Consider the following 25,353-nt stretch of genomic DNA (forward strand, 5'->3'; position numbering starts at 1 on the left):
ATCACAGGCAATGCAAAGCTAGAACTGCAGGTTTCCACTCAGCCTGCACTGCAGCACAAAACAACTGCAAAACGACCAGTAGCAAACACAAATCACAGAAAAGATACCTCCTGGTCAAATGACAAGTCTTCTGGACCCTCATCATGTCCACTAGATGCATCTTATACCCATCCACATTTTGCCCTGAACACAAAGTTGATCCTCTTGGCAGCATCCGTTCTCCTCCTCCAACAGAGAAAAGGCAAAGCTCACCTTTCTCCACCAAGAAGTGCTATAATACTATTCTGGTCTTTAAGACTTCCAAGTCCTGAGTATTCCTCTCCTCCAAGCTGTTCTGTGTGTGTGTATGTGTGTGTGTCATGTTTTAATTACATTTCTAAGTACTGAGTGGCACCACCTTTGGCCTGAATGATGACAGCAACTACCGTTCTGGGCATGCTTTCAACCAATTTCTGATTCATCACAACAGGAATATTCTTCCATTGCTCGAACAAAGCTACTCCATTACTGGTGAATGCTGCTGTGGACTGGAGCGAATTCAGAATTCTAATATGTCCCAAAGATCTTCAATGGGGTTGAGATCTGGACTATGAGCTGGCCAATCATACACTTCAATGTTGTTTTGTGGAAACCAGTCTCTGACATGCAGTACAGTATGACATGAAGCATTGTCGTGATGAAACAAGGATCACTATCGAAGTGCTTACACCCAGCACTAGAAGCATGAAGTTGTTCAGGTTGTCCATGTAGCCATCAGACATCATGGTTTTGGGCACGTGCACCAAGAGACCAAGCCCCATCCAACTTAACCACCCATATATCATTACTGAGCCTTCACCAAACTTGACAGTTGGAATTATGCAGACCTGACAGAAATGTTCCCCAGGTAATCTCCAGATCCAAACAACCATCAGAGTAAAACATTTGAAAGTGTGATTTGTTGCTCCACAAAACCCTTTTCCAATTATCTACAGTCCAGGAACAGTGTGAAAGACACTAGTCCAAACATCGTCATTTGGCATTGAGAGGAGGGGATTATGTGTGGCTTGTTCACAGTGGCTCTACCATGGTAACCTAAGCTATGCTATGCTCTGAAGGTAGGTAGGTCTAGTGCTGACAGGCGTCCCTGTAGCATTTTCCAGGTTGACTCAATGGTCTGCTGCTGATGACTTGTAGGATGCTCAAACATTTTGAGAAAGAGCTTGGCCAGTGGCCTCCCAGGACATTTTCCTGCTGTGGCTACACAATCAACTTTCCATCTATGAATGACATATGGAACAATGGATTTCAGTATACTGAGATGGGTAGCAATGTCACAAAGAGAAAGACCATTGATGTCACATGCCACTACCATCCCATGTTGAAAGTCTGTCAGTTCACCTGAGTGTGACATCTTGACATCGAGTACAGTGCAAAACATGCAACACACACCACCTTTTATTTCCAGATCCATGCACACACTCCCTGATTATCTGCATTTGATTAGATCCAAAATTTCCATGGCATGTAAGGTGTCTAGATAATTTTGTCAACATTGTATGTGTGTGTGTGTGTTTTGATAATAAGGAATTTACTCTGCTGTACGACAAAGAAATTTAATGATTACTAGATACCAAAATAGAAAAAAAAAATTTATTTGAACACACAAATATTTTGTCTTCTTAGAAGACTTCAATGGGTGCTTAACATGAAAAGAGAAATACCAAATATACATTACAAGAGAACAACAGCTAAAAAATAACTTGAAAATGTATTGTTGACATCTGAAGGTGTTCTTGATGCCAACGGTATTCTTGAGCATATTCACGCAGGCATGATCTCATATACGCCAAAGTTGAATAGCCAAAGAGACACAGTGAGATAGATTATAGTTAAGGTTAGTGTTAAGATGGACTGGACTGAAGACAATCCAGTTCATCTGAAGAATTCCAAAATTCTTCTCTCCAGCTGATCATATCATCTAAAAATGTTTTTTAAATTGTTCCAGATCACTGGATGAATGACAGAATCAAAAACATGATTATATACGAGAGTGGTATGAAAAGTTCTCGGCCTCGACCATGGAAGGCAGCATAATCGGCACGATTTTTTTTTTTTTTTTTTTTTTTTTATAAGTTGGTATATCTGTCATAAGAATTCATGTGAAATTGCAAGTCATTCTATCATGCAGTTTGTTTTGCAGCTGTCTGAATCAAAAGTGTTGTCTGTTTTCCTTGAAATGAATAAAACTGAGTATTGTGTGGTTATAAAATTCTTTGTAAAAGAAGATTTAATGCCAAAAGAAATTCATTCGAAGTTCATAAAAGTTTATGGGCATTCTTCTCCTCCGTTTTTGACAATTAAGAAATGGGCTGCCAAGTTTAAATGTGGCCATACCAGCTTTGAAAATGATCCACGTGAAGGACGTCCAAAAAGTGTAACAACACCAGAAATCGTTGATCAAGTGCACAATATGGTATTGGATGACTGGCGAGTTAAAGTGCGTGAAATTGCTGAGACTATAGGCATTTCAAAATAACATGTAGGATATATTTTGCACGAAAAAGCTTTGCGCAAGATGGGTGCCTGCTTGCTCACAGCAGATCAAAAACGCACTTGCATGAAAATCTCTGAACTGTGATTGGACCGTTTTAACAAGAATAAAACTGATTTTGTGCATCGATTTATTACTATGGATGAGACTTGGATTCACCAGAATCCAAACAGAAGTCAAAAGAGTGGACAGAAGCTGGTAGTTCACCACCAAAGAAGACAAAGTCAGTTCCATCAGCAGGAAAAGTTATAGCATCGTTGTTTTGGGATGCAAAAGGCATTTTGTTAATTATTTTGTTTACAATAATTATTTATAAAATAATTATTTTATTAATTAAAACAATAACCGGGAATATTATTCCAATCTTTTAACCAGAGTAGACAAAAAAATTCATGAGAAATGACCCGGTTTGCAGAAGAATAAAATCATCTTTCATCAGGACAATGCACCTACCCACAAAGGTGTTTTGGCAATGGGAAAATTAAAGGATCTACTTATGAATTGTTGGAACATCCACCCTATTTCCAGATTTGGATCCCTCTGACTTCTATCTCTACCTAAAACTCTTCCTCCCTGGTCAGTGTTTTTCTTCGAATCAAGAGGTGATTGCAGCTGTACAGGGATATTTTGCAGATCTCACCGAGAACCACTGCAGGGACAGCATAATGACGCGGGAGCATCGCTGGAATAAACGTATTAGTCTTAAGGGAAATTATGTTGAAAAATAAAAATAATTTTGAAATTATAAATTCGTTTTGTCATCGTTAGGTCTAGAACTTTTCAGACCACCCTTGTAGTATGTTGGTCCTAGCTCTGCATAGGTGACATCTATCACGTTCTTCCATATGAAACTGAATGGATTTCTCTATCTGACCAAAATAGGACACACTGCAGTTACACCAAAGATGGTTAATTCTTGGATACTTTTGGCTATCATATTTTGTTTTAGGTGTACTAAGAAAGGAACAGAGTTTGGGTGGAGGAGTAAAATAAGTTCATATTTTAAATTTCTTGAGAATTTCAGCTAACTTTGGTGAAACTGAGCTGATATACAGTAGAGATATAAAGCCTTTTACATCAGTATTATCTTCAGTATGGTGAGCAGGTGATTAAAAAAAGGAGCTTGCGCACAGTCTGTTTACACTAACTGTTTTTCTGAAAGGTTGTAAGGAGAAACTAGTTCCTTGGTGGTCTCTTCTTCACTGAGGAGGAAGCAAGGATATTTACCTAATGTACAAATGAGGTCTAGCTTTTGGGGCAGATAGCGATGAGATTGCACATTGCTGTATCTGTTGGTATATGTGGATTTTCTCTAGAGATCTTCAGTTTTTCTGACACATAAGTGAGTTTGACGTCGAAGAACAAGAGAACCATTAACTCCAATTCCGGGGTAAATTATACATATTCTATGGGTATTTGTTGTGATGGTTCAGGAACTTCTTTAAAGAATCTGATCCATCACTTTAAATTAAGAAAACACTGTCATTATGACCTTTATGATGAGGCAACCTACAAAAATATCAGATTTACACAGAAAATTGGATAAACATCAATTTATTTCTCAAACATTGTAAATTCTATGATCTTGTTCCTAAATTCATTTCTTTTAAAGAAATCTCAAACTCACATGTCAATTCCACCATATCTGAACTTTACGATCGTGACTGCTTCTCTGTTCTCAACACAATCTCGCGATGTATGGCCCTACTTCAAAAATATTCTCATTCACTGAAAGTCACTTGAACAAACCCAATGATCCTGACACATCGAAAGATGTATTGGATATTTTTCAGAGGAGATAGACACTGGTCATCCATATCTCCCAAAATCTAATGAGAAATATAAGCCCAACAAGGGTAAGCCATCAGACAAGCCTGCAAAGCCTAAATAGGAAAATTTTTCAATGGAATTGTCGTGAGTTTTGACAGAATATCAGTGATATCAAGCACCTGCTCCAGAAACAAACCTTTTTGTTTCAATCTGCATGAAACATTTAAAACTCAGTCAGTACTCTACCTTCAGGAATATCTTGCTTGTACAAAAGGACAGAACTACAGATGTTTCTGATCATGATGTAGTAGCTATTCTTGTGGGCAGTCATACTCCATTCCATTATGTTCAGCCCTACTGCTGCTCTGGAAGCAGTAGTAATCTGCCTATCTGTGGGGTTTCTAAGCATACTGTGATTAATACTCAATATATTTCCACCAAGTTCTGAATTAAATGAAATGGAACTCGATAATCTCTTATTGCAACTGCCTCAGCCCATACTCCTAATGAGTGATTTTAATGGGCATAACACACTCTGTAGGGTAGTACCCACATGACTATAAGAGGTCATATCATTGAGTGAATGCTCGACAACTATGACCTCTCCCTTATTAATAATAGAGTAGATATGCCTTCTTCCACATGCCTATCCACTCTTATTCAGCAATCTATCTTACAATCTGCTCTCCTGCCTTTTTTCCACTGCTCACATGGGATGTTGATGAAACCATATATGGAAGTGACAATTTTCTTCTTATCAGCACAATGTCTTCATAGGAACCATGTCCTACACAGATGCCCATGTGGAAAATGAACCAGACTGATTGGAATACATTTTCCATTCTTGCAAAATTTAATACTGAAAAGGCAACCAAATACCTAATGATGAAGCAGTGAAGTACGTCACAGACTGTATTGTCTATGCAGCCACCACAGCAATTCCAAAAACATCATTCCAATTTCCACTCCATCCGTAGCCTTGGTGGATGGAAACAAGTATCAAGCAGCCAAGATAGAGCAAAGCATGGGATATATTTCATAGATAATCCTACCACAACAAACAATAGCATTTAAACATGCTCAAGCCAAAGCATTAAATTTACATCATTTAATGCTCCGCAACCAGTGCAAAATCTGGAAGATGAAAGGTAGTACAGAACCCATCATTTTGTCTACTTTGGAACATAATAGATGTAATGATCCCAAAGCTATTACAGAAACATAGAGAGTAAACTTTGCCAGGATCTCAGCAACAGTTTTGTTTCTCCTGATTTTTTTTTTTTAATTTTGGAAGAACAACAACGGCTATACTTTTGTACCAAAGGAATTGAGCTGTATAATCAGGCATTTGTTAAGGAGCTAAAAGAGGACTTTCTCCTCTTGCCCTAGTGCAGTTGGCCCTGATGACATACATTATGAGATGATAAAGCACTTATCCTCATCTTCTATGGATCTCCTTCTCTTACTATACAACAGAATATTTACAGAGGCAGTTTCTGGACTACTGGCATAAGTCGATTGTGATTATTATCCCAAAGCCAGGCAAGGACCCAGCCCAGGCCAACATTTATTGTTCCATTGCTCTGACTAGCTGTCTTTGTAAGGTCTTGGAAAAAAAATGGTAAATACAAGGCTTCTCTGGTATTTAGAAAGCAAACTTCTTTCCAACACAATGTAGTTTTCATAAACACTGATCAGCCTTCTCCATTTGGTCCATTTAGAAACATGTATAAGAGACACTTTCCTGAAATAAGAACATATGGTTTCAGTGTTCTTCTTCTGCAGCTTGTTCCACTTAAGTAGGGTCATTGTTTGTAGTGAGTCTCCTCCACAACCTCCTGTCTTGGGCTGTAGCCACATCTAAGTTCTTCATCCTCAGGTCCTCCTCCACCATCTCTCTCTCCATCTCTTCTTTGGCTGCCTGTGCTTCCTCCTCCCCTGCACATCTATCTGCATGACCTTTCTTCCCACATACTCATCACATGACCAAACCATGTCAACCTTGCCTCCTATATCTTTGCTCTTAAGTTCGCTACTTTCACCGTTCCCCTTACATAGTCATTTCTCAGACGATCCTTTCTGGTCACACCGCACATCCACCTAAGCATTCTCATCTCCGCTACCTCCATCCTGCTGATGTTATTTTTCCTCAGGGCCACAGTTTCCATAGCATACATCATAGCTGGTCTCACTACTGTGTAGATTTTGCCTTTTAGATTGATCAGCACCCTCTTATCGCATAGCACTACAGCCATCTCTTTCTCTCTCTCTCTCTCTAGTTCCTCCATCCTGCTTGTATCCTGCATCCTACTTCCTTCTCAGCCTCACCATCCTCTTTCAATGTTGAACCTAAGTATCTAAAGTCACTAACCTTCCTCCTGATGACATTTCCTTCCAGCTCTGTCTCCTGGCTGCCATCCACTTTGCAACACACATGCTCTGTCTTACTTCTGCTCAGTCTCATACCTCTCTCTTCCAGTACTTTTCTCCAACTTTCCAGTTTAGCTGCCACTTCTTCTCTTGATTCTGCACAGATCACAATGTCCTCTGCATACAACATAGTCCAAGGCACATCTTCTCTCGCCTCCTCCATCATAACAGTAAACAGGAAAGGACTTAACGCTGACACTTGATGCAAGCCAACTGTCACTGGAAAACTTTCTGTCTCTCCTAGGCAGGTCCGAACTCTTGTCTTCACATTTCTGTACATCTCCTGCACCAGCCTGACATATTTCTCCGGTACCTTCTTCTCCCTCAGACACCTCTAGACTTCTTGCCTTGGCAGTCTATCATATGCTTTCTCCAGATCAATAAATACCAGATGTAGCTCCCGTTGCTTCTCTCGAAACTTTTCCACCATCTGCCGTAACCCAAAGATAGCATCTGTCGTCCATCGACCAGGCATGAAGCCAAATTGCTCCTTTGCAATCTTCACTTCCTTCCTCAGCCTTCCATCAAGAACCCTCTCTAGGATTTTCATTGTGTGGGACATCAACTTTATTCTTCTGTAATTCTTAGTCTTGTGCATCCCCTTTACTCTTGTAGGTGGGGACAAGAGTACTTTCCCTCTATTCCTCGGGTATATTTTCCTGTTGACAAACTTTTATTAACAGGTCCCACAGCAGGTCAATTCCCTCATCTCCCAGTGCCCTCCATGCCTCCACTGGGATCCTGTCATGGCCCACCGATTTTCCATTCTTCATCCTCTTTATGGCCTCCTTCACTTCCACTCTACTAATGTTCTGCACCATCCCCTCATAAGGCTCCCATCTTCTCTGTGAGTCCTTGCATTTTCTTCATTCAAAATCTCTTCAAAGTATATTCTACATCTGTTTCTTATATCCACATCCCTCCTTAATACCCTTCCTCCAGTCTTTGATCTACCTCACATGTACGATGTCCTTTGATGCCTTATTTCCACATTTTGCCAATCAATAATTGTCTAGTTTATCCAAAATGTATTGGAATGTTCTCGCGAGAGTGGTCTGAAAAGTTCTTGGCCTTGACTATAAACGACAACACTATCAGCAAGATTTTTTTTTTCTAAGTTAGTACATCTGTCATAAACATCCATGTGAAATTGCAAGTCATTCTATCAAGTACAGTGGAATCTCAGTTGTCGAACGACCCTCATCTGGAACAAATCGGTTCCCGAACAGGCAAACTGGCAACCATGTGCTGAGATGTAAAGAGGGAGAATGCCAGTTAGGTGGCAGTCTCCACTCAGTGCATATACTGCTCGAATTTGCAGTGCTTTTTCTTGATTTTCTTTGTGTTTTGTTGTTTTTTCATGAATTATTATTAAATAAGCCACCATGGGGCTGAAGAAGGATAGTGATAGCAGCAAAGTGAAAAGAAAACTTGTTAGAACCACGATAGAGGTGAAAAAAAGAAATTATATCCAAACATGAAAATGGCGTTAGTGTCTCGGATCTTGCTATGGCAAAATCTGTACAATACTCAAAAATAAAGAGATGATCAAGGGAGCTGATGTTGCCAGAGGAGTGAAAGTTCTTACTAAACAAAGATCAAAGACGGCAGAGGTGGAAAAATTATTGCTGATTTGGATAAACGAGAAATAGCTGGTGATAGTGTTTCTGAGGCTATAATTTGTGAAAAAGCGAGGCAATTACATGATGACCTGTTAAAGAAAAACCCTGGTACGAGTGCTGATACTGATGCATTCAAAGTAGAGGGTGGTTCGAAATATTTAAGAGGAGAAGTGGCATACATAGTGTGGTTAGGCATAGGGAGGCTCCTGAGAAATACGTGCAAGAATTTAGTGACTATGTAAAGGCTGAGGGTTTTCTTCTCCAACAAGTGTTCAACAGTGATGAAACTGGCCTATTTTGGAAAAAGCTGCCAAAGAGGACCTACATCAGTCAGGAGGAAAAAGCATTGCCAGGACACAAACCAACGAAGGATTGGCTGACTCTTCTGCTATGTGTTCCGCAAGTGGGGGACTTCAAGGTCAAGCCACTGCTTGTGTACCACTCTGAGAATCTGAGGCCGTTTAAGAAAAATAATGTGATGAAAAGTAAATTGTCTGTTATGTGGAGGGCTAATAGTAAGGCTTGGGTAACCAAGCAATTTTTAATTGAGTGGATCCATGAAGTCTTTGCCCAAGTATGAGAAAATACCTCCGAGAAAAAAATTTGCCAATTAAATGCCTTCTTGTGATAGACAATGCTCCTGCTCACACTCCAGGCTTGGAGGACAAGTTATTGGAGGAGTTTGATTTTATCACAATGAAGTTTCTGCCCCCTAACACAACTTCTCTAATCCACCCCTTGGACCAGCAGGTCATTTCGAACTTTAAGAAACTCTACACCAAAGCACTGTTTCAAAGGTGTTTTGAAGTGACCTCTGACACAGAACTAACACTCAGAGAATTCTGGAAAAATCACTTCAACATTCTCCATTGCTTAAGTATCCTTAACAAAGCCTGGGCGCAAGTGACTTACAGGACCATGAACTCGGCCTGGAGGAAATTGTGGCCAGACTGTGTAGCAGACAGAGACATTCAGGGCTTTGAGGCAGAGTATTTTGCTGTTGTCAATAATATTGCATCTCTGGGCAAAAGCATGGGCTTGGAAGTTGACAATGCTGCTGTGGAGGAGTTACAGGAGGACCACAGGAATGAGCTCACTATGGAAGAACTGGAACACCTTCAGAAGGACAAGCAAAAGACGGTGGTGGAGGAAATGTCTTCAGAGACAGAGGAAGGAAGGGATGATGTTCTTAGTTCTTTGATCAATGAAATGTGTGAAATGGGGTGAGTGCAAAGTTTTGTGGAAAGATATCACTCTGACAAAGCTGTAGCAAATCACATCATAAACCTTTTCAATAACAGTGCCATGTCTCACTTCAGAAACATTTTAAAACGCAGGCAAAAACAAACAAATCTCAGTGGACAGGTTTTTAGTGAGACAGAGGCCCAGTGTGTCTCAAGCAGAGTCAAGTGGTGCCAAGAGACAGAAAAGAGAAAAAAAACCCAGAAGGACAAATAACTGTCCTTCTGGGTTTTTTTTTTTTTTTGATGTTTTATGGAAGGGGACTCCTTCCACTTATGTCATCAAGTCTCCACTGTATAGTTCAAGTGAAATTAAATTTTCTTCCATATTTTATCTACCGTATTTTCCAGTGTATAAGACGCTCCCTATGTATAAGACGCACCCAAGAAATTTAATACAATTTTCTGGAAAAAACCTAAAAAAAACTTTTTCTGTAGGCGAAGGTCCAAAATGTCTTTCAGCTTCCCTATTCTCAGGTTCTTCTGCATATTTTACCACCTGCAATTTGTAACTTGAAGTATATGAATGTCGCCTGTTTTTTTCCATCACTAAAATCTATGGGGAAATATCAAACTGAACACAAAATATCTCACCACATCAACTCAATACTGATAAACATTGGTAATTGATTACTCGGATAAGATATTATGAAACTTGAATAGGGACTCCCCGTTCTTAGCCAATGACGCGCTAGAAGTCACGTGAAGGTCAAGCATCAATTTGATTCCACCATTAACTGCCTACAAAGATCTTGGAACATAAAAGGGGGCGTATGACTTTGAAAAGAGGAAACAATCTTTACCTTCATTATATAAGATGCACCCCATTTTTAAGATGAATTTTTAAGGTAAAAAAGTGCATATTATACACCGGAAAATACAGTATTTATTGCATTTATTCTTTTTGTGTAAGATTTTATGCATGAAGTACTGGTATAAAGGTTTAAATAAGCAATCATCTGGAGTTCAGGAACGAATTAATCCATTTTACATTAATTCGTAGGGGAAATGGTTTCAGTTTTCAAAGAAATTGGTTCCCGAACAGCTTTAGGAATGAATTATGTTTGACAACCGAGGTTCCGCTGTGGTTTGTTTTATACAGCTGTCTGAAACAAAAGTGTTGTCTGTATCCCTTGAAATTAATAAAATTGAGTATTGTGCAATTATAAAATTCTTTGTAGAAGGTTTAACGCCAAAAGAAATTCATTCGAAGTTCATAAAAGTATATGTGCACTCTTCTCGTTCATTTTGAACAATTAAGAAATGGCTGCCGAGTTTAAACATGGCCATACCAGCCTTGAAGATAATCCACATGAAGGATATTAAAAAAGTGCAACAACAGAAATCATTGATCAAGTGCACGATATAGTATTGGATGACCGGCGAGTCAAAGTGTGTGAAATTGCTGAGACTATAGGTATTTCAAAAGAACGTGTAGGATATATTTTGCACGAAGAATTGCAAATGAAAAAGCTTCGTGCAAGATTGGTGCCACGCTTGCTAACAGCAGATCAAAATCACATTCGCATGAAAATCTCTAAACAGTGCTTGGAGCATTTTAACAAGAATAAAACTGATTCTGTGCATTGATTTATTACTATGGATGAGACTTGGATTCACCATTAAACACCAGAATCCAAACAGTAGTCAAAACAGTGGACAGAAACAGGTTGTTCAGCACCAAAGAAGACAAAGTCGGTTCCATCAGCAGGAAAGGTTATGGCATCGGTGTTTTTGGATGCTAAAGGCATTTTGTTTATTAATTATCTTGAAAAGGGTAAAACAATAATTGGGGAATATTATTCCGATCTTTTAACCAGACTAGATGAAAAAATTCGTGAGAAAAGAACCAGTGTGCATAAGAAAAAAAATCATCTTTAATGAGGACAATGCACCTACCCACAAAGATGTTTTTGGGAATGGGAAAATTAAGGGACTTCCACTGTGAATTGTTGAAACATCCACCCTATTCCCCAGATTTGGCTGTCTCTAACTTTTATCTCTTCCCAAAACTAAAATTGTTCCTCACTGGTCAGCGTTTTTCTTCAAATCTATCTAAAAATAATTTTGAAATTATACATTTTTCATTATTAGGCCAAGAACTTTTCAGACCACCCTCATATGTAGCATGTTTTGAAGACAGCGATCACACTCTGGTCTAGTGGTTGTATTAGGTAGCAGAAAACAAAATTCCACATTCGGGTGTTCTAAAACAGGATGGTTAGGCGCATTACGTCCAGATTTTTTTCCCCATCAAATAGCATTTAACTTCTGGAACAAAACACTGATTCTGGAAACAATCATTAAAAATTTCTTTTGCAACCCAACCTTTTTTTGTTTGCCTTCCAGTGCACTTGTAACATGTTAAAACCCACACCTTTCATTGCCTGCAGTCTTAGGGATCGATTAATGAGTAATGATTTTAATATACAATCTCCTGAAGAGGCGCTGCAAAATAAGTCACACAATCCTTAGCTGCTTTAAAGCCACCGACACTTTTTTTGTGATTCCACTATATAAGTTCTACTTGGCATTTTTTTTTTTTTTTGAAAAAAAGGCCAATCTCATTTGCATTCCAAACTTTATCAGAAGTGTATCCACCACTTTCAATAATTTTGGACAGATTTGAAAGAAATTCCTTAGCTGCTAGCTAATCTGCAAATGCAACTTCTTTTATTTTTATATTATGAAGCGTGTATCTTTTGAGAAAGTTTGTAAGCCAACCTGTGCTCACAGAAAACTCACAATTGTTGTTTGATGTTGTTGGCACCTTTTCCTGAATCTGTTTGTACAACTGTAATGCTTTCTGTTTAATGGCATTTCCATCTAAAGCTATTTCTTTTTGTGAGCAATCTTCTATCCACATCACTAGGCCTCCTTTTTCATCTTCACTTTTATAAATGTCTCTTGTATACAATGACAACTTGGCACCTAATTTTGTTCCATAAAGAACAGATTTTCTAATGGCCTCTTCATTTTTCTTAATCATTCTCACGGTAGCTTTGTTCAATCCAAAATATTTCTCTAAGGATGTTGAACCTTCTCCAGCTGCTAAACGATCTAAAATTTGGATCTTAGTTTCTAGAGAAAGAGCTTTTCTTTTCTTCTGTCTAACTGAATTATCTGACATCATGATCATCATCAAAATATCTGAAAATAATCAATAATTAATTTTACTAATTTAACATGCGTGCAAAACTTCGAAATTTAATACATACCTGTATAACTATTGCATGAACAAAACACAAAACGTGTAAACATTTCGAATTGTAAAGAAGAAATGATTGTTTTGCAAACAGCTTAACTGCTTCCGAGCAGCTTTATGTAGGCGGGTCTCCCGTAACAGAGTTAACTTTGAGGAATCGCATAGCACCCTTCTGCTTCCAGGAACCAATGGCAAGTGAATATAATGGATCAGCTGTTGGCTTAACTTCGGGAAATCGTAATTACAAAAATTTAATTTTTTTGTTGTTGCCACAATTGTCTACATTCTTCTGTAGTGTAGAGTAATCCCTGATATTTAAAACATCGAGGGGATTCCCCAAAATTCAAGTACATATGTACCATTCTAGGAAATGATAATTATAATGGAAATACCCTTTTTAACAGAACTGAATTCAAACAGAAATTTTAAAAATAAACGCCATTTGTACCATATTAAATCAAAATATACCATGTAAAAATAGAATTGCTTGTTTTCTAAACTGTGCTATCTCAAAATCATGTAAAAAAAAAAAGCCATCTAAAAAGAGAATCAGCTGTACAGGAATACCTCGATTATCAAATCCACGATAATTGGGATAAATAATGCATGTAAAATGGGTGATCAATGCCAAGGATTTTTCAAATCTATTAATTAAATTTTATATATCAAGTAAAAAAGAAATGTGCTAAACGTGTTAAGTAAAAAATGAAGGCTCATTAAGAAAAACAAGATTATACAGTACATAAAATTATTCTTTCTTGGATAAAAATTGGTGTAGAATTGTCTGGTGGAATTTTTTCTTTCTTTTTTCTTCGTATAACACTCGGTAGCCATGGATGGAATTTTCAATTTCCTGATGAACTTTCAGTGATCGCTTGAGATTAGGATCACCGTTCAAGATTTTTTTTCTTTAAAATTTTCAGCAATTCTAAACATTTCGTCCATTTCTTTGAGGGTAAATACCTTTGGTGCCAAGTCAATTTGTTCGTCATTATCATCGATTTGAGCATCGTAAGCACATTCTCTCTCAAGGTTAATTAGGTCATCATCATCCAGCTCCTTATCATGTGACCGAAGCAGGTCCTCAACATCACCTTTTTCAATTTCTTTTAGTCCTAGATCGAAGCCAAGCTCAGTTATGTCATTGATAACACTGGCTACTTCATTTTCAAATCCTTTAAAATCATTTGCACAATGAGGAATAATCTTTTGCCACGCCACTCTCAGGTTGCTAGACGTTACTTCATTCCATGCTTCCTTGACATTCTCAATGCAATTTTTGATATTGAATGCCTTCCAGAATTCTGTCAAAGTCATAGCTTCATCTCCTGTAGTCTTTTCTATTGCTTGTGAAAAAGCTCTTCATAGGTAATATGCCTTAAAGGATGCGATTACACCTTGATCCATTAGCTAGATGATGGAAGTGGTATTAGGTGATAAATAAATAACTTTTACATTTTCACACAAATCATTCAGTGCTGTTGGATGACTAGGTGCATAATCTATTAACAACAAGATTTTAAAATCAAGATTTAATCACTTACAGTACCTTTCAGCTTCAGGACAAAAACAGTTTTTAAACCAATCCTCAAAAATAGTTTTTGTCATCCAAGCTTTTCTATTGGATCTCCAATGAATAGGGAGAAAATTTTTATCTAAACTTCTAAGCGGGCGAGGATTTTGTGAACGATAAATAAAGAGAGGCTTCATCTTGTAATCTCCAGAAGCATTGCCACATAGTAAAAGTATTACACGCTCCTTCGAAACCTTGTAGCCGGGCTGTGATTTTTCATTTTTTGCTAAAAGTGTTTTAGTGGGCATTTTTTTCCATAATAAGCCTGTTTTGTCAGCATTAAATATCTGATCATCAGTATAATTTCCTTCTTCAATGATCTGTTGCAATTCACCAGGAAAACTAGTTGCTGCTTTTTCATCAGCACTTGCAATTTCACCTTGTACACGAACACTATGAATGCTCCATCGCTTTTTGAACTGATCAAACCACCCTGAACTTGCAGAGAAAGTTTCTTCCACTACTGATGCCGAATCATCTTTGCTTTCTAATTGTTTTCTTTTTAAAGTTTCAAACAAATTCGATGCTTTTGTTTTTATAGTCATTTGACTAAGAGGAATTCTCTTTTGGTTACAATCTTCTATCCACACTGACAATAGCGTTTCCATTTCAATCATAAGATGGCTTCTGTTTCTCGTAGTTTGGGACACAGACGAGGTCGATGCACTTTGTCCTAGTTGCTTATAGTTTGCAGCGTGGTCTAAAACATGGCGAACAGTTGATTCATTTAGACCGTACTCTCTTACAATTTTGGCTTTGGTTATGCCTGCTTCATACTTATTTATCATATGCAACTTATCTCCTAAGCTGATCACTCTACGTTTCTTCTTGATAGCGGTAGACTTGAAATCATCCTCATTTCTTTTAGCATTCATTGTAGGGGTAAATAACAAGAGAAATAAATATCCACATGTACTTCAGGCAAGAGCGGATAGTTACTGGCAAGTGGTGAGAAGGTGCCGTCGGATAAAAACGAAACGCTACAAGAGAGCAATACCTGGAGAGTGACAACTCGAACTGGTTGCATATGTAGTGGGCTACATCTCACGGCCGCGATAATTCGAATTTGGAGTGCAATAATTGAAATTTTGGTATCAAATTATAAACCGCGATAATCGAGGTATTCCTGTACTTCAACGCATTCTAGTTTTACTCATGTTCTTTCCTCCGATTTATAAATAACTTTCTCTAACTTCAAATCTTAATCACAGAATGACAAAAATGCAGTATTCTTCTTTTCAACTAAAGACCATGGTGCTCAAAAAAGACCAAGCTATACAATATTCAAGAATCAACGTGTTAGACATCCATCTCTTTGCATGTGTCAATTTCAATGCTACCAAAACACAATCCTGTCTTATTTATTATTATTATTATTCAGGCCTCCATGGAGTCAAAAGACTCATCGTGGGAGGTCCTTCCTAAGAAACACAAAGTCTAACAAGACTCATCGAGGCCCCCCCCCCCAAGAAACACAAAGTCTATGATACCGCTCCTTGACCGTTCTCGCTCTCACCATTCCATCAGGCAATGCATTCCATGGTTCAACCACCCTCCATGCAAAGGTGAGACACCATGAACAGGTGTCTCACATAGGGGAGGGGTACATATTCTGAAAATTCTAAAAATCTTTAATCTACCCAACCTTACCATATTGCTCTCATGTTTGGGGTAGTGCACCTAAAACATTAAAAATTCTTGATACTGTTCATAAAAGGGTGGTTTGATTGATAAATGACACCGCTCTCATAGACTCTGTTCAGCCACTGTCTCATAGAAGAAAAATTTCTGCACTGTTCCACCATGAACAGGTGCCTCACATGGGAGGGGGGGGGATGCTTACTCTGTAAGAATCTCAAATCTACCCAACCATGGCATCCTGCTCTCATGTTTTGGAGTAGTGCACCTAAAACATTAAAAATTCTTGACACCGTTCAGAAAAGAGTAGTTAGATTGATTAATGACACCTCTCTCACACACACTCTTCAGCCACTGTCTCATAGATCAGTTTCTGCATTGATTATATTTTTTCTAGAGATCCATGGTTGTTCTGCAGAATTGGAATCCATTATGCCTCTTATTTCTAATAGATCTACAGAAACTTGAGCAACAGTTACCCAACATCACTTTGCAGTCAAAATGCATACTCTCCAAACTTGCTACTCAAAGTCATCTTACATTACACTTATCTCAGTTGTGGAACAGCCACCCTCAAGAAGTATTTCCAAAAGACAACCTCCAACTATTTATGAATATCAACAAATTACTTTGCTTCTCACACCTGCCTCCCATGTGTGGGAGTGATTTACATATGGTCTTGCCATTAATAATGTTACAACTTCTGCACATACCCTTGCTGCCCACAGAACAGAATGAACCTGGTTCTCTCAGTGGTACTGTGCACAGCCAACATTTACATATTTATCAGTAGAGATAGTTGTCTAGATGTATGCATTAACATGCAGTGGGGAGATTATGAGAACTGCATAGCTATAATAGCACTTCACAGTTGGAATGCAGGCACCTGTTATTTTAAACAAGCTATAAACAATTTGGATCAGTAGGATGTTTGTTTATCAGACTATTAACCATTATAACAATACAGAAGATGTATCGGACTGCCAAAGAACAGGTCAACCATGCTGTTAGGATGCAATCCTGTGAGAATGCAGAAAGTGATGTTTTGAGAGATGAATGTTTCACAGAGAATGATGTCACGTGTACTAACTGATGACCTGGGAGTGAGAACCTATCGTTCTACTGGACACCTCCTAACACCACAACTTATACAATAGATGGTGATAAAATCATAAGGCACTTCTCCATTGCTACATGAAAAACAGACACAGAAATATCCTCCTCACAGATGAGAAGATTTTCACCATTGAAGAGTCATTTAAGAGCCAAAACAATCAGATATATACCCCAGATGGTCACACAGCAGCACCTATGATTCAGAGACGTCATCATCCCATGTCAGTGATGGGTTTTTTTTTTGGGGGGGGGTGGCATTTATGTGAGAAAGAGTTCAAAACCTCTACCAAAGTATCAAGACACCATCCTGTAACCTGTAGTACGACCCCTGAAGAACATCTTGTTTCACAGTAGGCAATGGACCTTCCAACAGGACTCAGCCCCTGCACACAAGGTGAGGACCACACAGCAGTGGTTGGAGGCGAATGTACCCTATCACATCACTATGTAATTGGCTGTCTGCAAGTCCCAATCTGAATCCATTGGATTTCAAATTGTGGTTGAAGCTTGAGAGAATAGTGTGCAAGAAATGACAATCCATCATTGCCAACCTGAAGGTGGATTTCCATTGGATGTTGTGTGTGCCGCAATCAATGTGTGGCCTCACAGACTTTGGGTATGCATGAAGGCAAATAGGGGGGATATTTTGAATATTGAGTGCTGTTTATTATATATTATCTAAAACCTAATTATAGCTAGCTGATGCTGGCTATGTGTATGTCTCTTTTCAGTACAAGAAGCAGAAATCATAATACTATGATAGAAAACACAAATGCTGTTGTGATGACAACTCTCAAGAAGTAAATGTGTAACGCATTAATAAAACAAGTAAACTAATGTTAGATAATTTCTACTTGAGAACAGTAGGCTCAGTTAATACAGTGCTTTCTCAATTCTCTGACTTTCAAATGAATGAATCTTCAATTAACCAATTAGCAAATAGGTTAGGGTCCCAAATGACTTCTAGTACAGTATCCATATCTTCAAGTTACCTTATCAACCCTTCAATTTGCTCTTTTTGTGGCTGCATAATTGATCTCTCTCTCTCTCTCTCTTTCTCTCTCTGTGTGTGTACACGTGCACTGTATATATGACTTCCTTCCAATATGCAGGGTGGTAGTGCTGCATTACATGATGGGAATCATCTACTAGCAAAAAATATTTGCAAACATCCATGTCAAAGCAGGATTCAAATCTCGTGGTACATAGGATGGGAAGAAGCTACTAGGAACACCAAGCCATGATACTGAAATAAGAAAAAAAAAATTTAAGAACCTCTTCCTACAACTGCAGCTTAATCAATATCAAAACTAGTATTCAAATAAATACTGTTTGCATATATATGAAGAGCTAAACAGTATGACTTCTGCATTAATTCAACTTTGGTATCTCTTCCAGTGATCGAATCCCAAATAAAGATTGAAACTGGTCTGGGTAGTGACCCTTCCCATAATGCATAGCAATATATACTTCTGAAAGGAAGTGTTGCATTATGAGACACTAAGGCAACTGATGTGAAGTCATTAGCCTTTATATACAAGTAGCCTAATCATTAAGATACTTCATGTGCAAACTTTGTTTGCTTACACATAGATGAAGGATTAAATGAGAATGGGATTTCTTGGCAAGTTTAATTTATTTTATAACCAAGTGAAAAAATTTTCTTGCAGAAGTGGCAAGAAAGATTAGTAGGGCTGAGAAGAGAAAGAAGCAGATGATCTGAAGTGATACTAAAGACCAAGCGAACAAACAAGAAAAAAAAATTAACAAAATTATGTACGGAGACTCAATGATCAGTGGAGTACTTAATGAAAGTGAAACAAAATCGTTTCACTTTCATTAAGTTCAATAAAATTCACAATATTAGTCATGTCATCCAGATGCAAAAAGGCAAAAGAAACAATTGTCTTGGTTAGTACAGATGATCTGAGAGGTGAGAAGTATTCTACAGGGGGGGGGGGGTATTAGAAGCAAAAATGAAGAGCGAGGTGAAGATTGTAAGTCTCCTGCCACACTATGATTAAAGACAAACTGAGGAAGAGGGTTGGTAGCAAATGAATCAATATGTAGGTGCAATGATATAGAGTTTGTGGATCTGTGGTCTGTGTTTGACGGAAAGAAGGATTTGTATAATGCTGATGGACTGCAACTAATTGGTTTTATCATTAGGTGTCTAGAAAGGACTTTGTTCACTGAGCATGCTGAAGTGCAAATTCAGGAAAACTTAAGCAATTAGGGTGGAAGCATGTGAGTGTGTGTGTGACGGTACCCATGAGGCAAGTGAGTGTGAGGATGACCAAGTGCAGAATCTATTCTCTCAAGCAAAAATATTGAAGAGTTTAGTATTTTCAGGGAATACAGAGAAGATACTGAGGAGAGAGGTACTGCTGATGAGAGCAGAAGAATTGCAGCCAAAAGAATAGGAGATAGGCAGGAGGATGACTGTTCATTTGAAGCAGTGTCTGGTGTGAGATAAGGCCAGTAAGAAAATATACAGCTGGTTGTTGCTATAGGCCGGGGGGAGGGTTTTCCCGGATGATCTGGAAAGCATTCATTAGCAAATTAGTACAATGAGTGCAGGTCGAGTGATTATTATGGGGGACATCAACTATGGAGATATAGACTGGAAGGAAGAAAGATCACATGAAATGGAATTTATACACCTACTGAGAAATAATTACTTCAGGCAGCATGGACAGAGGGGACTAGGGGTGTGAGAGTATTAGATCATGGGATCAGAAGAGCTATCCGTAACCTTGCCTCCCACTGGCAAAAGTGAGCATGTAGTCTTGCCTTGGAGATTGTAAAAGATGAGGAATATTCTGTCAAGAAAGGGTATATGTGAAACTACAAGGCAGGTGATTATGACAAGCTTAAATCTGTGCCATAGCATAAAACACTGCAAGAGAAAGATGTTAATAGTGTATGGGAGATAGTTAAGGGCCATGTAGAGGAAGCAATATTAAGTTGTATACCTAAGAAGGGTTAATCAGGTAGGAGTTAGATGGATCAGTAATCTCATGCTTAATGATATTAAGCATGAGATTAATATCACTGATTTCATATTAAGCAAAAGAAGAAAATGCTGTGCAGGGTATATAAGGAGAAAGGTGACCAGAAAACTCATGAACAGTACAAGGCTCAGGCAAAAGGAAATCCCTTTCATTAGAGTACTACATGGAACTCTGTTATGCAAATTAGAACAAATGGGGGTGGATATGATGTGACAACACTAGTTATGTCGATAAGAGGGTGGCTGCTGGACAGCTATCAAAAAGTGGTATATGGAGGGGAAGAATCAAGGCACCAGGTGCCTAGTGGTGCGCAGCAAGGTTCAGTTATGGAACCAGCACTATTTAATTTGTATATAAAGGATATAGAAAAAACCTTAAAAGGAAATATTTAGTTGTTTACTGAGTATGCAAAATAAGGTAGAACAATAGTTAATCAAGGTGATGTGGAGAGCTTGCAGACAATTTAAAAGGTTGTCAGTATGAGCAAAAGATAACGGGTGTCAGTTTAATGTGAAGAAATGTAAAGTTAGTCATTTTGGGATAAATAGATTACAAGCTGTGTACCACACTGATGGAACTGTACTCCAGGAAATAGAGGCTAGAGATTTAGGGGTGGTGGTAGACAGAGAGTTCAAGTTTAGAGGACATATTGCTAAGGTAGCCCATAAGATTACTTGGCTATTGAAGAACACACTAACAAGTAGAGATAATGAATTTGTTATCCACTTTATAAGGCCTCAATACATCCACATCTGGATTACTGTGTTCAGGTTTGGTCTCCTGGGTTTTTCTTGGGGATGAGGAAGCAGTGAAGAAGATTCAGAAGTGAACGACCAAGATGTTCTGTGGAATGTTCCCTATGAGAATAGATTGAGGGTGTGTGGATTGCCAAAGTTGGTTGATAAGAGAGAAAGAGGGAATATGATAGAAACATTTAAGTTGCTTAAAGGAATTTATAGGAATGATGCAGGGGAAATACTTCAGCACCTGGCTAGATTAGCCGGAACAAGAGGTCATCCCTAGAAGATGAATAAAGGTGTGGTTAATTGGGATGTGAAAACTATCTTTTTTTGCTTGGAGAGTTATGAGTGGAATGGGTTGCCAGAGTCAGTTGTGAGTGCTTTGTCTATTAATGGGCTCAAGAAGAGGAATGATAGATTATGTAGATAGTTTGGGTGATAAGTGAGGGGGGGGTACATCGGACTCCATGCAGGTGCCTTTACAATAATAATAAGATTTCAGGCCTTAAAACTTGAGCAGTGGCAGCAGGTGAAAATTAAGTGGGGGTGCTGCATATACAAAATAAGAAAAATAATTCATTTTTTTCAGTAACCTAATCAGTAACCAATTTATTAATAAGTACATTTACATATTAAAAAATTGCTTTATTAAAAATATTTTACCCTCACCGCGAACACACACACCAATAATAAAAGTTTCATACACGGAAATAACGCGAGCAAGCATACAATTTATCTGGCGACCCTGCTCATTGAGCAGTATCGGATTCACTTGTTACATGCAGTAACAAGTGCAAACAAATATAGGCGATTCTAGCCACAACTAACCGAATGTGATAATTCCGACATGCATTAGATCACAGTTCATTTGTTTTGTGTAATGATAATTTTTCATGCGACGATAATTGAGAAAATATAATTCTTTTCATATTTTAAACAGTGACACTCATAATTTAGCTTTGTATCTATAATAAATAAATAATTATATGTTATTTTAACAGAATAAAATAAGATTTACGAAATATAATAAATTTATTTTTTCTTTCTTTTAGGGTTACACGGTGATCAGCACTCATATTTGTAGATTTAGGGACTCAAACAGACAAGACGAACACAAACGACACATTAAATACCTCCACTTCGGTAAAACAGGCCTTTCTGGCCATGCACTCCAAAGATACCATAGAATTGACTGGAAAAATACCAAGTCCCTACACCGCACCAAAACCTGGTTTGAGAGAAAATTTAAAGAGTCTTGTGAAATGCTAAAATACAATCTAAATCTCAACAAAAATGATGGCCTCACCATTTCAAGAATGTGGAGGACCCATCTACAACCTGTATAACATCCTAAACTAGCATTAGAAAAATTCCCACTACAAGAAGACAACTTGGTGAAGTGTTTAGAACATTCAATAGCAACTGAAAGAAATCATTTTGTAACTATCCAGAATATTAATACATGAGGACTCTAACAGTTTATTGTAGTTGCATTTATCTATTTATAATGTATATATATATATATATATATATATTTTTTTTTTTTTTTTTTAATTTATTTAGTTATTTATTTTTTTAATTTATTTAGTTATTTATTATTATTTTTTTTTTTATTCATTTGTTTTTCTTTTCTATCACTAGAGGTCAGGCTAGAAAAAAGATTTATTAACTACGTAGATTTAGTTTACTGGTATAGAAAGCATGAGCATGTAGCTTGGTTCTGCATACAGTTGTATTCTTCCGATTATGACCTCGATATAGAGGTCGAAACGTCAAGTTTTATTTTATTTGTAATTAATAAAATAATCTGTTCAACACGTGTGTTTTTGAGTCCCTAAATCTACAAATATGAGTATAATAAATTTAGTTTAATCCTTTATCCAAGAAAACAAAGTTTGCACCTGAAAATATCTTCAGGACTGAGGTAAGATGGTGCAACACCAGGCAACTCCAAGCAAAGGTGGACCAGGCTCTCATCACTCCTTGTCTCAGTATCTCCCATAATGTAAAGCACATTTCCTTGTGGACATGTATACTGCTATGCATTAAGGGAAGGGCCACTACCCAGACCAGTTTCGATCTTTATTGAGGTCCCGTCAGTGGGAGGCAGACCCAAACGTGAAGATACTAAGGCAGAAGCAATAGGAGAGGTCATATTTACCTATACAAGTTGCCAACAGGTGTGATGAGGGCTTGGTCCACCTTTGCTCAGAATTATCTGGTGTTGCACCACCTTACCTCAGTCCTGAAGATATTTTCAGGCGCAAACTTTGTTTGCTTACACTTGAATAAAGGATTAAACTAAATTTATTATTGTCTAACCAAGTGCAAAATAAACTTCCAAATTTACCAAATATATTTCACCCTCACCATGAACACACACCAATAATAAGTTTTGTATCTTGCAGAAATAACGGGCGCAAACATATAATTTATCTGTAGCGATACTGCTCATTGAGCAGTGTCAGATTCACTTGTTACGTGCAGTGACAAGTGCAAATGAATATCGGTGAGTCTAGCCACAACTGACCGAATGTGATAATTCTGACACTACATTAGACGCAGTGCATTTGCTTTGTAATCTAAAGCCAATCAATGTTGAAACACAAGCTGTAACCTTTACATGTTGTATTGCATTTATATAATGTAAGCATTGTTAATATTTATAAACACAAACAAAATTTAAGTTTTTTTGCTTTTTCCTTCGGGGTGTTGCAGTATCGCAGTGCTTATGTACAAGCTGCCACTGAACTTGAGTATAGCAAACATGCAATTAAGAAAATAGAAATGGTGGAAACTTCCAGAATTATGGGAACAGAAATAATAGTGAAATAATACAAGGCTATTTACAGTGGGTGTCCACTCACCGTGATTAATTGGGAGCAAAAAATAAGCAAATTTCATTAACAGCCAATAATGGAGGTTTTTTTTTTTTTTTTTAAATAAAAGTATCTAGATTGTTTCTTTGTTACTCTTATAAAGATATATATACATGGTGTTTAATACGAAAAAAAAAAGTTTGATTTTCTTTTTCAAGGAAAGCCAACAAAAGTGTAAATTACACTTTAACAAGAATGAAATGTATTTTAAGCCTACTTAAGAAAAAACAATTACACATTAAAAAACATTACTATCCACTACACCAGAGTTCCCAACCCTATGCCTGCCGCTGTTCAACCGTGTGCCGTATAGTTTGAAATAATCACTCAGCAATTCATGGCATGCTATATGATGCATGCGCTAATGACACATGACGAGTATTAAACGCATACAATGTAAAGTAGATGCACATTTGAAGTTGTTCATTCCAGTTTAAGAACTGGAATATCATCATATTCTCCTAATTATGAAGCACTGGCCAATGAAATGCAATGCAGAAGATCACACTAACTTACATATATATATTTAAATTTTTATATAACGTAAACTTTTAAGTAATAAATCATTTGATTATAATGTAAACTTTGTATATATTCATTTAACAAAAGAATTCAAAAAATTTGCTTGAAAAAATAGATGGTGTCCGTTGCCCTATCGGTATTTTAGAATGTGCTCTAGGAAACAAAAAGGTTGGGAACTCCTGCACTACACTATAATTTTTTTTTAAAAAATACTTCAAAATTTTAACAAAAAAAAAAAAAAAAAATGTTAAACAGGCATACAAAAATAGCTACACAATCAATGACATGAAGTTTTGTATTCAAATCCAAACTGTTTAGATTCCCTTGTTTTTCTTGTGTTTGAAACAAGTTCAGTAGCATTGCTTTTCCCTGTTTTTGTGGGTGCACAATAGCTTTATTTATTATTATTATTTTGTTTTTGATAATTATCACACTCCCATGAAAGGTCAGTGCCATGTGTAAATAAGTGATAAAGAAAAAAGAAATCATCTTTCATAAACAGTTAGGGATTGTACTTCGAAAAAGAGTACAGATTGTTCCAAAGAATAGAAGTGGATGGATCAGAACATTTGCCATTAGACATAAGAAGTGTTGACCAGTGGCTACTCTAGTTCTTACACGATTAAAAGAATGCCAAGGAATGATAATGGCTAGTTAAGCAGTGCAGTGGGTCATGAAAGTGACTGAAGGGAATCTGTGAGAGAGGATCCTCTCTCACAGATTCCCACACAATAAATAGGACTTGAAGGCAGAGAAAGATAGAAGCTGACTGATGTAAAGGAGAAAGAGCATGGATGATACTGAACCCTGGGATGCTCCACCATTCATAAAGAAATCTGAGAGGAAGTTGGCAATCCAATCACAAACTATATAAACAATTCATCAATTCAAAAAAATTACACTGTGTCCCTAAAATTTTCTTTTATCATCATCATCAATTCATCTCCAAGAAGCCTAAGAACCCTTCATCAGTGGACTCTTTTAATCACTCATGCATAAATATCATATCTTTGTTTGAATTCAGAAAATCTGACAGTAGTCCATTACCGACTCACCACATGCCAACAGAA

General features: G+C 37.5%; 2 protein-coding genes across 2 annotated transcripts in view; one reads left to right on the plus strand and one right to left on the minus strand.

Annotated features, from left to right (window-relative positions):
• Positions 1–22,335, plus strand: part of Cbp80 (Nuclear cap-binding protein subunit 1) — a 462,862-nt gene extending 440,527 nt beyond the window's left edge. Inside the window, exon 25 of the mRNA XM_090406510.1 lies at positions 21,935–22,335. The gene's annotated coding sequence lies outside the window, so the exon portion shown is untranslated. The remainder of the gene's footprint in view (positions 1–21,934) is intronic.
• Positions 1–25,353, minus strand: part of endos (endosulfine alpha) — a 62,842-nt gene that overhangs the window by 2,560 nt on the left and 34,929 nt on the right. The gene's annotated exons all lie outside the window — the stretch shown is intronic.

This window comes from Typopeltis vanoorti, chromosome 16 (assembly GCF_054136105.1).
Source record: "Typopeltis vanoorti isolate ZY-2024b chromosome 16, IOZ_Tvanoo_1.0, whole genome shotgun sequence".
In the NCBI taxonomy this organism is placed as follows: domain Eukaryota; kingdom Metazoa; phylum Arthropoda; class Arachnida; order Uropygi; family Thelyphonidae; genus Typopeltis; species Typopeltis vanoorti.